Genomic DNA, 14,899 nt, shown 5'->3' with positions numbered 1-14,899 from the left:
TGCAGCACGTATGAAGCTGAACTCTCTCCCCTTAAGTTTGAGGTCTGTTAAGGATTTTTAAAAGACACTAAAAACTAATTTCTTTAAAATTGCTTTTAGATTTACCATTTGGATGTACTAATATTTTTAGTTTTACTTTTGAACAGCACTCTGTCATCTATGTATTCAGGTTGCTATATAAATACGTTTTTATTGATTGTTACTTTTTTACAATAATAAGACTAGAACTGTTGATTGGACAGATACAGATAGACCTGCTTTGCATTATTGTCAATCAGACAGCGTTATTTCATTTTATGCAGCTGTGTTTCATTAGCTCCTAATCAAACAGCCTTTGGATTATTATTGTATCTTCCATTTCTAAAAAAATGTGTTTTTGGTATATTCTCTGCTCTAAGCTTTATAAAAGTGTGTTATTTTTTCAAATAATAAAAGTTTATTAATTTGGGGTGGCAAGTACCTTAGAATAATAACTCAATCTAGTAATTTTAGGTGTGATGAGTAGTAAATAATTATGATGCTCATTAAAACCTATCAAGAAGCAATTGCATGTAAACATTTATCCTGGGAATGAATAAGGAGACACTTAATTACAAAGGTCCCCATGGCAATTGTACAGCTCCGCAGAGGTGATTGTGTTTTTGTTTTTTAATATTTATTCAGTTTGGATGCAAAACATAATCTACAATATGTGCCATGAAATTAAACCCACTGACACCTGCCCTCATGTTCTCCTGCCTTTATTTGCCAGAAAATTAACACACTGAGGAGAGAATGCCCATCGAATATCCACAAACACTGCATCACTTATTGAATTGGTTGCCTAGTTACCAAGTTGACGCATAAACCTCTGAGCTTATTGTTGAATTAATGGCATTTCTAGTTTTGTAAGAGCAGAGACAGGTTGTTGATGTGTTAACATACACAGCAGTGATGATGAAGTATCATTCTGGTTTAAAACAAGAACCGGGTGCAAATGTTTGAATTTTGTCTCTAAACAACAGAGGATCAGAACTGGAAACTGCTGGGACACCAGTGTCATAGTCTACAGTTACCATCAACACCCTCTACCCAGATATCCTCCACCTGAAGCTGACCCAGCTCACAGAACCAGCCTCTATCTGTCAGTGGATCACCAGTGTTCTGACTAACCGACAGTAGCAGGTGAGGCTGGGGAGCATCTGCTCCCACACAAGAACCATCAGCACCAGCGCCCCCCAGAGGTGTGTTCTCTCCCCACTCCTCCCTCCACACACATACCTGCACCCCAGGGACCCATTTATGAAACTACTCTGAAGTTTCCACATGACACCACTGTTACTGGACTGATCCAGGACAGTGATGAGTCTGCATACAGACAGGAGGTGGATCGGCTGGTCCACTGGAGTGGTCAGAACCACCTGAAGCTTAACCCAGTCAAGACAGTGGAGATGACAGTGCATTAATGGAGAACAACCCCCACACTGCCTCCCTTCATCATCCTCAACAACACTGTATCTGCTGTGATTCACTTACAGTTCTTAAGAACTACCTTTTCTCTGGACCTGAGATGGTCTTCACACATAGACAATGTTCAGAAGAAGGCCCAGCAGAGACTGTCCTTCCTGAGGCAACTCAAGAAGTTCAACCTTCCACAGGAGCTGCTGGTCATCTTCTCCACTGCCATCATTCAGTCTGTCCTGTCTTCTTCCATCTCAGTGTGGTTTGGTTCACCCACAAAACAGAACAGGTCCAGACTGCAACCAACAATCAGGTCTGCAGAGAGAATCATCAGGGCGGACCTTCCCTCCATCCAGGACTTATACAGGTCAAGGGTCAGGAAAACATCTCTGCAGATCCCACACATCCAAAAGTCCAAATCCAGACCCAAGAAATCTACAATTTTTATTTCATTTTAAAAGTTTGAAGTTTATCTTTGTACTAACCCCTCCAACAAGATTTTTTTGTTTTTTTTACAATAAAATAAACACAATTTTACATAGAATAAATCTGTACAAATGTGGATAAATTTGGAATAGTCTACAAGCTACTAGCTTGTCTCTATCTCTATGAAGCACAAAAAACACAAACTTCAACTAAACTTATTCACAACAACACAATGATCCTAAACACACATCCATGGTTTCCTGAATGGTATTCTCAAAACTCCCACCTCAACACTGTTGAATTTTAGGGGCTGTGCTTAAAAGCTGAGTCTTCTACCAATTCTGCCAGAAGGTTTGGTCAAATATCATCTAGAAATGCCAGAAGTGTGTTGATGACACAGAACGTCTGTGCTTAAGGTGCAACTAAGGGACATTTGACCAAAGTTAGTGGGGGTGTAACTTTGACCTGGTGTGAAACTGAGAAAATCCACAGTAAATTCAAATATGTGTACCAAATTTTATTTTGAAAAATGAATGAAAATATTTTCATGGAGGTAAAAGAATGGTTGTAAAAAATATTAAAAGCTCAAATTTAATCTGATATTTATGAACACAATGAATGTATGTAAACGTCTGACCAAAGAAATATTAAAGCTTGATGGACGTTTGCCAGGAGACACTTGAATGACTCTTGAACCACAAGAAGCTAAATCCTCTAATCTGATTTAACTAAGATTTAGCTGCAAAACCCAATAATAAGAGTGAAGTGGCCTCTTCTTATCAGATAAACCTGGAGATGGCAGTAATATCGTCAAGGTGTTTCATTTTATTTCAGCAGAACAGGCTGGGACAGATTTTGGCATGGAGGAAAACATCACTACAGAAAAATGTTGAGCGCCTTTCTGTGAAAATCTTACCTGGAATGCTGAAGATCTGAACCTCTCAGAGGTTTAGGTTTTAAGAAAGTGCAGAACGGCTCTTTGTACCATTACTGTAAAACAAATCCTTACAACAAATACCTAAATAAATGAGTCTGAGCAGAGGAGGTTTTTGGTATGGGACACATGGCTCTCTGCCCAGGGTGCCATTGCCAGGGGGATTGCCATTATTGATAAAAAAAAGAATCTGGACTGGACTAATTATTTAAGATTGATTGTGTTACATTGAGCAAACATTATTTAAGCAAAGTTACAGATTCCTGAAACCTTTCTTCAACTTATTTGTTTATTTGATTTGCCTATATGACCACCTGGCATATAGAAATGTTGGAATTATGATTATTGTTTAATTAATATTTATCAAGAATTATAAATAAAAATCATAATTTGAGAAAATGTATTTCTTAACCAAAAATCCTCATTTATGAATCAAAACCAGATATGTCCTCTGGTGTTGTAATTATGGCCCAAAGCCTTTGATAATTACAATTATTAAATTCTCAAGAATAGTTGATAACTATTATTAGATGTCACTGTTTAATCAACCGTTTCTGCCGAAACGTGGGGAACTTTAACCTTATTTTGACTGACAAATCATTCTTGCACAAAATAAACACAAACGCCTTCTCTTTATCTATGTGAATATTTATTAAATCAACAGCCCTGATACAACTCGCTCTTCCGATTCAATAATCTTCACCTAATCAAACATGCAAAGTTCTACACGAAAGGGTAAAATATCTAACTAGACAAAATAAAACAACAGCATTGCGTCTGTATGAAATCAAACCAGCAGTTATGGCAGTTATGAAAAACAAAAAAAGGACTATGGCTGAACGAAGCTCTGGGAGGCCACTCCCAAAATGTAGCTTAGTCACTGTATGTCATAAAACATCCTCCACTGCTGGGGAGTCCGCGCAAACAAAAGCTTGTAAAACTTTCACCTGCACTCAGGTGTCCAGACAGTAAAAACACAACTCAGAAATCAACAGCAATCAAAGTTTCAATAAAATGTTGCATGCACATCCAATTTAGAACACATTAGACTATAAATGGCGACTCTAAATCGCACTAAAATCCTACTCTATCCTGCCCACGCTATTTCTAATAAAGAAATAAAAATAAAAGGATGGATTTTACTTGATGTTGTCTCCTCTGAGAGGGAGAAAGAGAAAGGGGTTGAAGAGTTCCACACGTCCGTGGATACTCAGCAAAGCAGTCCGTTTTTCGTCCTTTGTGTCCTCCTTGGCAGAAAAGTAAAAAATATGACGGATCATCACTAGTCGACTGGAACAAAAAAAAAAACAAGGAGGAAAAATTGCATCTCCTTGAAACTCCTTGGTTTTTTTGGTTACGTGTTAAATCCACGTCGTCGATCGGTAAAGTTGAAAACTTACAAGCCTTCTTATTCCTGTAAGCTTAATTCGCTTAGTTTTCTTGTTGGCCAACGGAGGAGAATGAATGAAAGTCCACATGGGATTTCTTCTCCAGAGTGATGCTCCAGTTGTGAGGTAACCGCATCTCGGTTCCAAGCTGAAAGCACCCCCTTAAACGGCTCACTTTCTTAAATAGCCCATTGTGACGTCAGAACTGGAACGGTCCCGTCCTATCACCCGCGGTTCCTGCTAGGATTTGACGTAGCGGACTATCCTGGGGTACAAAATGGCCGATGACACCAGAAGGCCCGGTAGCGTCCAGCAACGTGCAAATGGTCCAACATTCAGCAAAACATGGTCCAACAGAAATATATAAAAATCCCAACATATAGTTGGGTCATCTATATAATTACTTTTGCAAAGCACAAAATCAGAAGAATATGTTTTAGTTCTTGATGCTTTTGAAAAGTTACATGATAAAAAGTTAGGGATGTGTATTGTTTTGAGTGAGGACCACAGGGGTGGTAGTACAGCTGTAGGGGCCTACCCTGGGCCCCATTCATGCAAGAACCGTAATGAGACTGAGAAAGGCAAAAAAGTAGATTTCAAACTTTAGTGTTTATTATGATGCACTCAGTTCAGTTCAGTCCAGTTAATTCATTCTGTTTGTTTATAATGGATTAGCTTTTTCTGAATGACAACAGAGATTCCTGCTATGCTGACGATACCTTAACATAAATAAAGGATATCAGTGTTTTTGTTTACACTGATTAGGAACCAAAACCAGATTCCAATAATTGATAAACTTGAATTTAAAACAGCTAAAACATAAGATTAAAAAACAATTACTTCCTAATAAACTGACCTGACCGGTTTGGTTTGTCTTCATTGTAAAGCTTATCATGTTCAAAACAAACAATAAATAAATAGTGTTCAGATTAATTGTAGCATTGTTGTGGTTTATTATTAAACAGAGATTATTAATATGGCCTAAAGATTTTCCACAGTACAGCCTGGGAATAGAAAATTGTCTCGTTTGTATGATAAAAAGTGTTTTAACTGGATGCATTTGCTTTTGAATAATCTTTGGCGGCGGGTAATGTGGTCGGAGGGAGCAGCAGCTCAGAGTTCTTCCCTTTTAGGGTTCTGACAAGAAGCCAATATCTTCTGACTTAGTCCTATCAATCCAAAGCAGTGCTCTGCAGAGACAGCCAGCTCAGATTTAAATATTTCTGAGGGATAAAGCACTGCTGCGAGTATTAAACCGTCAAAACACATATATACATGTGCATATGCAGGCACCTAAATATGCTCAAAGGATTTGAGTACAAACAGGAATACAGACAGACTAATAAAGCCATACTGCAGACAACTGAAGGGAGATGTGTGCATGTTTTTTTTTTTCTTCTTCCCTTTTGCTTTAAAGGAAGCGGGAAGCGTTAGTCACAGCTACACAGGGGGGTTCCACTGAGTTTACTTTAATCTGTCACACAACCGTTTGGCAGATCAACCAAAAATTGGAAAACTTGCTTCAGAGCGCAGAGAAGGATTGCTCTACTTCCATCTATACCTCCTAAATCTTATTTGTACAGAAAACTGGATTATATTCAGTCAACTGGACAGCTTTGTTATGTTGTTTCAGACTTGGATTTGAAGAAAGAAAAAACTTCGAAAGGGTCAGAGTTCTATAAACTCTGGTGTAGGAATTCCTCCTTCATAATTGTTCTGTGATTAAAATAGTTTTGATCCATGCAAGTTCATTGTTGCAGTGAACCAGACACTAACTTCAACCTGGACTCAGTGAATGTCAGAAATCCCCCTAGGCCTCCTAAGCAGACTGTAATCCATGCAAATCATCCAAGGGGCTGGAGATAGGCACCAGCCTCCTGGAGCCCTACAAGGACAAGCAGGTATAGACAATAGATGGATGGATATTCTGTTTATGTTCTTTTGTTGTACTTAACAAAAAGCATTAAAAACACAGGCGCTCTTTCTGAATGAGACTGCTGATGGCCTGTCACTGTCGTATTCTTTGCTGGACTGCATGGAGACATAAGTGACAACAGTACCATGACAGTTTGGTATGAATATAATGGAAGTTTCACTCCCTGTGTCTTTTATTCTTTGTAATGTACTTCTGCATAAATCCTGTATCCTTCCCCAAATCAACAATGACCTTTCCACTGGTCTTATCACAAAACAGCAGCAGTACCACTGTCCATGTGGGCTTTTCTAGGGATGATAAGTGGATATTTGGGGAGAACAGGGGGATAAGAAAATAGCTGGAACAACTTGTGGTGCACCCAAATTAACATCTGTAAAGTATTTTAATCTCTACAGAAGACTCAAGTCCTTCATGATGCAAGGCAACAGCTCCAACATGTCTGGCACCCCCAACATTTAACAACGGCAAAGTTTGTGAAAGCACAATTTCTTCAATTTTCCTGTTTGGGTGTAGTTAAAGGCAGCGCTCATACATTGGGTAACTGGTGCCTCACTAAAAGTCAGCTCAGTGGTATTAACAGCCAACACAACTAGACATCTCTATTCATATTAGCAAGTTGGGGTACCTACTTAACACAGGGGGGTGCTAAACATGCCGAAAAGCAGTATTAAACTTGATCAGATCACAAATGACAGGTAAATATGTTATTTTTTAAATATAATGCTCCTGCGCTCCATCCTCTACTGCTGCTCTGGGCAACTGCCCATATGGCCGGCATTAAAAACCATCACAGACCAGCACTTATGACCATTGTCCAGAGATTTAAAATGACTGAAATGGTAAGGGGGAATTGAACATTAATGTTAACTTCCACGTTAACATATTGGAATCATACTTATGTTGTGGGTTTAAGCTGTTTTAACATTTGAAATGATGCTTTTTAATAAACCTTGCTTTGAGAAGGAGCCCAGCATCCTTCATGTTTTAGATTTGATCCTGATCCAACACACCTAACTCAAGGAATTCAATTATCTTCTTATCTCGTATAAGCCTTCTGCAGGAGCCTGCTAATCAGCCACATGTTTAAATAAGGTGAGTTTAAGCAGAGAAACACCTAAAACAAGCAGGACATCAGCCCTTGAGGGATGAAATCGCTCACTCCTGTTTTAATTCAACTCCTCCATGAGAATTCCTTCCTGACTTACCAAACTGAGAACACTGGCTACTGTCCACTGCGGGGAAGATACTGACTGCTCATTATTACTCCACAGCTTGGAAATGCCATTAAACCCAACAAAAGAGTCTGTGTAAATGCTTTTATTCACTTTTGGTCAGATACACTTATTTCATGTGGCCAACTAGAGAGAGAGGTGAGTCCAATAATGATGAAGCTCTTCAGAAGTTCAGCATCTGTATGGCCTCTCTAGGCTTCAAACAACATCAGAGACGAAAGAGAGAAGAGCTTTTTTCCGTAAAACTGGAATAACAAAAAGCTTTTTCCAATGAAATTCAATGAGCATTAGTGAAAACTCTACACTGTATTTTATTACATTATATGTCTCTTATGGTTTAAATGGATAAATCACATTTTGGACCTGATCAAACCTTCTTGAACTTGCAGTTTAGTTTTAAACAATCATTGGATGCTTCTCCAAAACTACATGATAATGAAAGGGAAATTTAGCAAAATAAATTCAATTTGGCTTTCATAAGTGAAACATATTTAGGAGTAGAAGGTGAAGGTTGAGAAGCTTTCTTATGGCAGATTAATCTGTTTTTACTCCTGATAGCATCACTAATCCACCATTGATTTATTCCTGTTAGATAGAAAAATCTTTTGCACTCTTTAACTTTAGAGATGAGTTTGTTCCAGACTTAAAAGTCACATCTTTCCTTCAGTTACTCCACATGTTGTTAAGGTGTACTTCTCTGAATGTGGTAAAGCTGAATTCTTCATGAACATTTTTCATTAGGTGGCTTTTCATTAGGGACTGAACAGTGCCGCAGCTGGTAGCACTGTTGCCTTGCAGCAGGAAGATCCCGGGTTTGACTCCCACTCTGGGGTCCTCCTGCATGGTGTTCACGTTCTCCTTGTACATGTGTGGGTTTTCTCAGGGTACTCCGGCTTCCCCCCATAGTCGGAAACAGGACTGTTAGGTTAATTGGTCTCTAAATTCCCCTTAGGTATAATGGGTGTGTGCATGGTTGTTTATTCTGTGTGTCTCTGAGTTGTCCTGCAATGGACTGGCAACCGGTCCAGGGTGTACCCCTCCTCACGCCGATAAATCACTGGAGCACCAGCTCCCCCGCCCTGGACGGGAGAAGCGGGTGTAGAAAATGGATGGAGGTCTTTTTATTAGCTTAGAAAAGTCACAACATAGAAAAGAAAATCCCAAACTGAGTGTGCAGGACTCACATCAGCGTTCTGAGAGAACATTTTTCCAGTGCTGAATCATTTTATCTGAGGTGAATTACAGGAAGTTTAGAGAAACAATGTAGAGGTGTCTGAGCTGGCGCTGTCAGGCAGTCTGTAGATAATGGCTGTTTTATTAAAACGACTTCCTCACTGTCTGATTTAGGAATGTTTCCAGATTTTGTCTCCTGATATAATTTCTCTGTATTTGTCTGACATTAAACAAACAAGTCATGCCGTTTTCTCAGCTACTTCCTGTGTGGCTACTTTGAGAAGGTGAGAGGTTTTAAACATCATCAGCATCTGAATTGATCTCATATAAATACAGTGTAAAATAGTTAGGAAACCTCTTTAGTTTATGGGGTTCCTGAGTGGCTTTTATGAGCCATCTGGTCCCTCCACCACCAAAGCAAGCACTGCGCTTGCCTCCTCCAAACAACCTCAAGCTGGTTTCCAATTTGGGTTGGCCTGACTGCTCCAGGGCTGCTCCTGGTTCTCATCCTGTTTGTAGAGTTCATTTACAGGATCTCAAGGTGTGATCAAAGAGAGGAGGAATGACCGAGTCTCATCTTTCATCCCCTTCAGACCATGACAGAGCATTTTATGTTCTCCACTAGAAAAGGGAAGAAAAAGGTGTCTCCTTTCTGAGTCATGGCAGAAAGGATCGGAAGATGGATAGATCATCAGCAGCAATCAGGGTGCTATGCTCCATTAGTATACAATGTTCTAGAATGATCTGAGCCAAGAAGCAAAGCTCTGAATTTACTGCTCCACCTATGTTCCAACCCTCATCTTTTACAGGTCCTTCTCAAAATATTAGCATATTGTGATGAAGTTCATTATTTTCCATAATGTAATGATGAAAATTTAACATTCATATATTTTAGATTCATTGCACACTAACTGAAATATTTCAGGTCTTTTATTGTCTTAATACGGATGATTTTGGCATACAGCTCATGAAAACCCAACATTCCTACCTCACAAAATTAGCATATCATTAAAAGGGTCTCTAAACGAGCTATGAACCTAATCATCTGAATCAACGAGTTAACTCTAAACACCTGCAAAAGATTCCTGAGGCCTTTAAAACTCCCAGCCTGGTTCATCACTCAAAACCCCAATCATGGGTAAGACTGCCGACCTGACTGCTGTCCAGAAGGCCACTATTGACACCCTCAAGCAAGAGGGTAAGACACAGAAAGACATTTCTGAACGAATAGGCTGTTCCCAGAGTGCTGTATCAAGGCACCTCAGTGGGAAGTCTGTGGGAAGGAAAAAGTGTGGCAGAAAACGCTGCACAACGAGAAGAGGTGACCGGACCCTGAGGAAGATTGTGGAGAAGGGCCGATTCCAGACCTTGGGGGACCTGCGGAAGCAGTGGACTGAGTCTGGAGTAGAAACATCCAGAGCCACCGTGCACAGGCGTGTGCAGGAAATGGGCTACAGGTGCCGCATTCCCCAGGTCAAGCCACTTTTGAACCAGAAACAGTGGCAGAAGCGCCTGACCTGGGCTACAGAGAAGCAGCACTGGACCGTTGCTCAGTGGTCCAAAGTACTTTTTTCAGATGAAAGCAAATTCTGCATGTCATTCGGAAATCAAGGTGCCAGAGTCTGGAGGAAGACTGGGGAGAAGGAAATGCCAAAATGCCAGAAGTCCAGTGTCAAGTACCCACAATCAGTGATGGTCTGGGGTGCCGTGTCAGCTGCTGGTGTTGGTCCACTGTGTTTTATCAAGGGCAGGGTCAATGCAGCTAGCTATCAGGAGATTTTGGAGCACTTCATGCTTCCATCTGCTGAAAAGCTTTATGGAGATGAAGATTTCATTTTTCAGCACGACCTGGCACCTGCTCACAGTGCCAAAACCACTGGTAAATGGTTTACTGACCATGGTATCACTGTGCTCAATTGGCCTGCCAACTCTCCTGACCTGAACCCCATAGAGAATCTGTGGGATATTGTGAAGAGAACGTTGAGAGACTCAAGACCCAACACTCTGGATGAGCTAAAGGCCGCTATCGAAGCATCCTGGGCCTCCATAAGACCTCAGCAGTGCCACAGGCTGATTGCCTCCATGCCACGCCGCATTGAAGCAGTCATTTCTGCAAAAGGATTCCTGACCAAGTATTGAGTGCATAACTGTACATGATTATTTGAAGGTTGACGTTTTTTGTATTAAAAACACTTTTCTTTTTTTGGTCGGATGAAATATGCTAATTTTGTGAGATAGGAATTTTGGGTTTTCATGAGCTGTATGCCAAAATCATCCGTATTAAGACAATAAAAGACCTGAAATATTTCAGTTAGTGTGCAATGAATCTAAAATATATGAATGTTAAATTTTCATCATGACATTATGAAAAATAATGAACTTTATCACAATATGCTAATATTTTGAGAAGGACCTGTATAAAGAGAAAAGAACCATGACAGAAAGAACAAGATCCTGGGTGCAAGAGGCTCCAATGAGCTTCCTGTTATGATTTGGGGTTGTTTGGTTTTTGGTTTCGGGTTTTTTCCTTATATGTTTTTCACTGCTCAAGTTTTGAATCATGCTTCTGTTTATTATTTTTCTGTTTTAGTCTTTTTCATGTTTTGTCAAGTTTGGTTTTGTTTGTATATTAGAGTCTCTGTTTTTGCCGCAGCCACGTTTTGTTCTGTCTGTCAATTAGTTTATTCAGTTCACCTGCTCCAAGTTAATCTGTCTCCTTGCTCCACCTGGTTTTCAATCCATATATACACACCTGTTCAGTTAGTCATGGCGGAAACATTTCTCAGATCATGTCTTGTTTTTTTGATCATGCCATGCCTGTCTCGCCTGCCCGTTTGTTGTTTTGTTCCTGCCTCCTGTTGAGAGTGAGTTTTTATTATTAAACCTTTTTCACTTACCATCACGCTGCCTGCTCGTCTGCATTCTGGGGTCCTATATCTCGCAAACCTTAACACTTCCACTGTAAGGTGGTCATGCTCTACCTTGGATATATGGGGCTGAACTTGGGGTAGAACCTCTCTTTGGAGTTTTTCTGGGGATGGATGGATGGATGGATGGATGGATGGATGGATGGATGGATGGATGGATGGATGGATGGATGGGTGGATGGATGGGTGGATGGATGGATGGATGGATGGATGGATGGATGGATGGATGGATGGATGGATGGATGGATGGATGGGTGGATGGATGGATGAGCATCGGATGATGTTATAAATAGAAGAATAAAGCCAGATAGGAGAACAATATATGAATCTGCTAAATAGATCCGATCTCATTAAAGAAAGACTATCTTCTTCATGGTTAGAATGCACACACCTGAGATCTTTAACCTAACATCTCAGGGAATAACATTAAAATATTGGTGTCATCCCAACGCTCTCTGGAAGGTATGGCTGCACTGTGGAGAACTAGAAAAGGTCACTCTTTTCCTATGCAGGGGATGCTTAGCAAATGAAGCCAATCTTTACCTGAAGTTTAACCATTTTTAAAGATTCTTAGCCACTGAAATGCTGTTTCTACTGATGGTGGAACGCTTCATTGCAATACACCCAAACTGCATGACAACTAGCTGTGTTTGCATGTTAGTCTGAGCTGCCTCTACCTGAACAGGGTGATATTGTAAGTTTTGGTCTGCGTTTTGTCTTATTCACAGTAAATGAAAGAGATGCAGCGCTGGTCTATTACTTCAGATGCAGTTCCTTTACCTTTCCTCTTCCTGACTGAGTGTAAACAGTAACATTTCATTAAGAGACTTGGATTTGTGGAGTAGTTGCTCCACTTGCTTCATTGTTAGGTGGCCTTTGGATGGATAATTACCTGCCAAACCAACCCTGCCACTAATGTGCAGCGAAAAAAGGACATGTTTAGATGGTTCTCTGACAGAGACCTGGTTGGATGGGGTCACACTGTTTCTAGAACAGCTGAGTCCACCATGTTAATGTTCAAGTCAGTAAAAAGAAAATAACTGATTATCATTGAGTGTATCTGTGAATCTGTTAAGTTATACTTTCTGAGTCTCTTTTTGTTTGATCGGAAAACTTGAGCATAAAGTTTTATGTCAAGTGACTTCTTATGGTCAATCTGCTCTTCACAAAGTTTAGACTTGTACTAAAACAAATACTCGGATGATTCTGCAGTCGTGGGGTGGATCAGAGATGGAGAAGAAGCTGAGTACAGGAAGGTGGTGGACCACTTTGTGGCATGGTGTGGAAACAATCATCTCATTTTGAACGTGACTAAAACAAAGGAGATGATTGTAGATTTTAAGGGAAACAAGAATAAGTCAAAAACTATTTCCATCATGGGAGAAGAAGTGGAGGTGGTGGAGGAGTATAAATACCTCGGTGTTCACCTGGACAACAGACTAGAGTGGAGAGGTAACTATGAAGCCATCTACAAGAAGGGACAGAGCAGACTGTACTTCTTGAGGAAGATTAGGTCCTTTGGTGTTTGCAGCAAGATGCTGCATATCTTCTATAAGTCTGTTGTGGAGAGTGTGATCTCTTCTACCATCATCTGCTGGGGTAGCAGCATCAGAGCCAGGGACTTAAAAAAGCTCAACAAGCTGATAAAAAAGGCTGGTTCTGTTCTGAGGACTCCTCTGGAACCTCTGGAGATCATTGTGGAAAGACGGATTCTTCATAAAATGAAGAACATTATGGAGAACTCTGAACATCCTCTTCATAAGACTGTCCTACAACAACAGAGTGTCTTCAGTCAGAGGCCTCTTCAGATCTGCTGTAAGACGGAGCGCTACAGGAGATCCTTCCTGCCCACAGCCATCAGCATCTACAACGGCTCTTTGAAGAAACCTTCATAATATGAGCATTTTATTTCCCTTTGGGATTAATAAAGTATTTTTGAATTGAATTGAATTGAAAACACTCTGAAAAGATAGAAACTTAGCAAAATATTAAGGTTGAGTTTATATTTGCTTAGCACATCCAATAAAACATAAAATAATTTGTCATTAAGAGACATTATCCGCTTCATACAGATGAACGTTAGTGGAGCGATTCTCTGAAGTGTCTTCAGTCCAAGGACACCTTTCTGTTGAAACGCCTCGATAACAGCAGGCAGTGAGGCACATCAGTTTACTCTGACAGGCTGAATTAGTTTGTACCCACCTGATTTGTTCTGGTTTGGGTTCCCAGGGCATACAGGACACCAGCTCAATGTGCTCCCACTCAGACTCAGATCAGTTCATCAGCCTTTTGACCTCCCTTCAGGTTGATAGCCAGCCCATGCTAGAGCACAGCAACAGTAAAACATAAGGTCAGATTTATCGACCTCTCTTAGCACCTTCACAGTGTCGGTGTAAACAGGGTGGGATTTATTCTATTGTATGTTCAGTTAACGCTCTGTCACGCACTAAAACACATCAGTCATGTTATTCATAAATCAGCAGAAACAGAAACCAAAAGGTTCTGACCGTAGAGCGATCCCAAAAGCCTCCTGGGTTTTTTCTTCCAGGTCATGTGACCTGTGGCTTTCAGAACTCCTGTGGAATGGGGTTGACTGGGTCTCTGGCCAACAGATCTAAATAAAAATCACACAGAGTATGAGAGTGAGGCAAACTGGGACAGAAACAGGATAATTACAAAGGTTTCTGATTAAAGGATTTCCATTTAAAGAACATTAAAGCCACCAAATCCAGAACAAGGCTGGCGTGTTACTTCCATCTCTTCCAGATTTCCTTAAATTCACCTTTATTTTTTTCACATGACAATATGATACCAGTCCTCTGTGTTTGGAGAGCCTGGCCTCAGATATTTCTTAGCAAAACTTTTCTGCTGTTCTAATCGATGTTCCAAAGATATTTTGTGCTGCTTATTTTTGCTCCATATGCAAGGTAAAACGGGAGTTTTTCGTGAATAAATTGTACCTTTACTTCATGTAGGATGATTCTGTATAAGTGGAGCAACACAATCTCTGTACTTTAGCCTGAAACATGTGAAAATGACTTCCTGGCTTGCTGAGACCCATAATTTCCTGAGGCAGCCAGAAGAACCTTAAAGTGAGATTTCTGAACAGGAGGGATGAAAAGTCTGCTTTTTCACCTTGAGGCAGAACAAGTTATTCTTCATGAAAAATAAAAGATTTTAGTGCACCATTTCTCTGGGATTCCTTCTTACATTCACACTCAGGATATGCAGATGTTATTCTAACTTCTTGGAGGCTCTATTTTTATTATTTTAAGCAACATATCGTGTCCAAGAACACTTATCAGCAAAAGGTCATGTTCAAACTCCTCTCAACCTTCTAATAAAGCATGTAATATATATGCCTGAAGGCATCCAAGAAGTTTTACGTTTTCCAAGCCATATTTATGTCTTGCAATTTGGACCAATTGCATTATTAGAAAGGT

At 40.2% G+C, this 14,899-nt stretch overlaps 1 protein-coding gene across 15 annotated transcripts in view; it reads right to left on the bottom strand.

The window, feature by feature from the left end:
* The window catches only part of LOC124871305 (poly(rC)-binding protein 3), a 103,153-nt gene that overhangs the window by 46,437 nt on the left and 41,817 nt on the right, over positions 1–14,899 (bottom strand). For all 15 annotated transcript variants that reach the window (XM_047370534.1, XM_047370530.1, XM_047370531.1 and 12 more), the window contains exons 4-5: positions 13,964–14,070; positions 13,659–13,778 (exon numbers count right to left, since the gene is read on the bottom strand). The gene's annotated coding sequence lies outside the window, so the exon portion shown is untranslated. The remainder of the gene's footprint in view (positions 1–13,658; positions 13,779–13,963; positions 14,071–14,899) is intronic.

The sequence above is a fragment of the Girardinichthys multiradiatus genome, chromosome 7 (assembly GCF_021462225.1).
Source record: "Girardinichthys multiradiatus isolate DD_20200921_A chromosome 7, DD_fGirMul_XY1, whole genome shotgun sequence".
NCBI classification, from domain to species: Eukaryota; Metazoa; Chordata; class Actinopteri; order Cyprinodontiformes; family Goodeidae; genus Girardinichthys; species Girardinichthys multiradiatus.
Note: the sequence above shows the minus strand (reverse complement) of the source record. Positions and strands in the feature narration are given on the sequence as shown.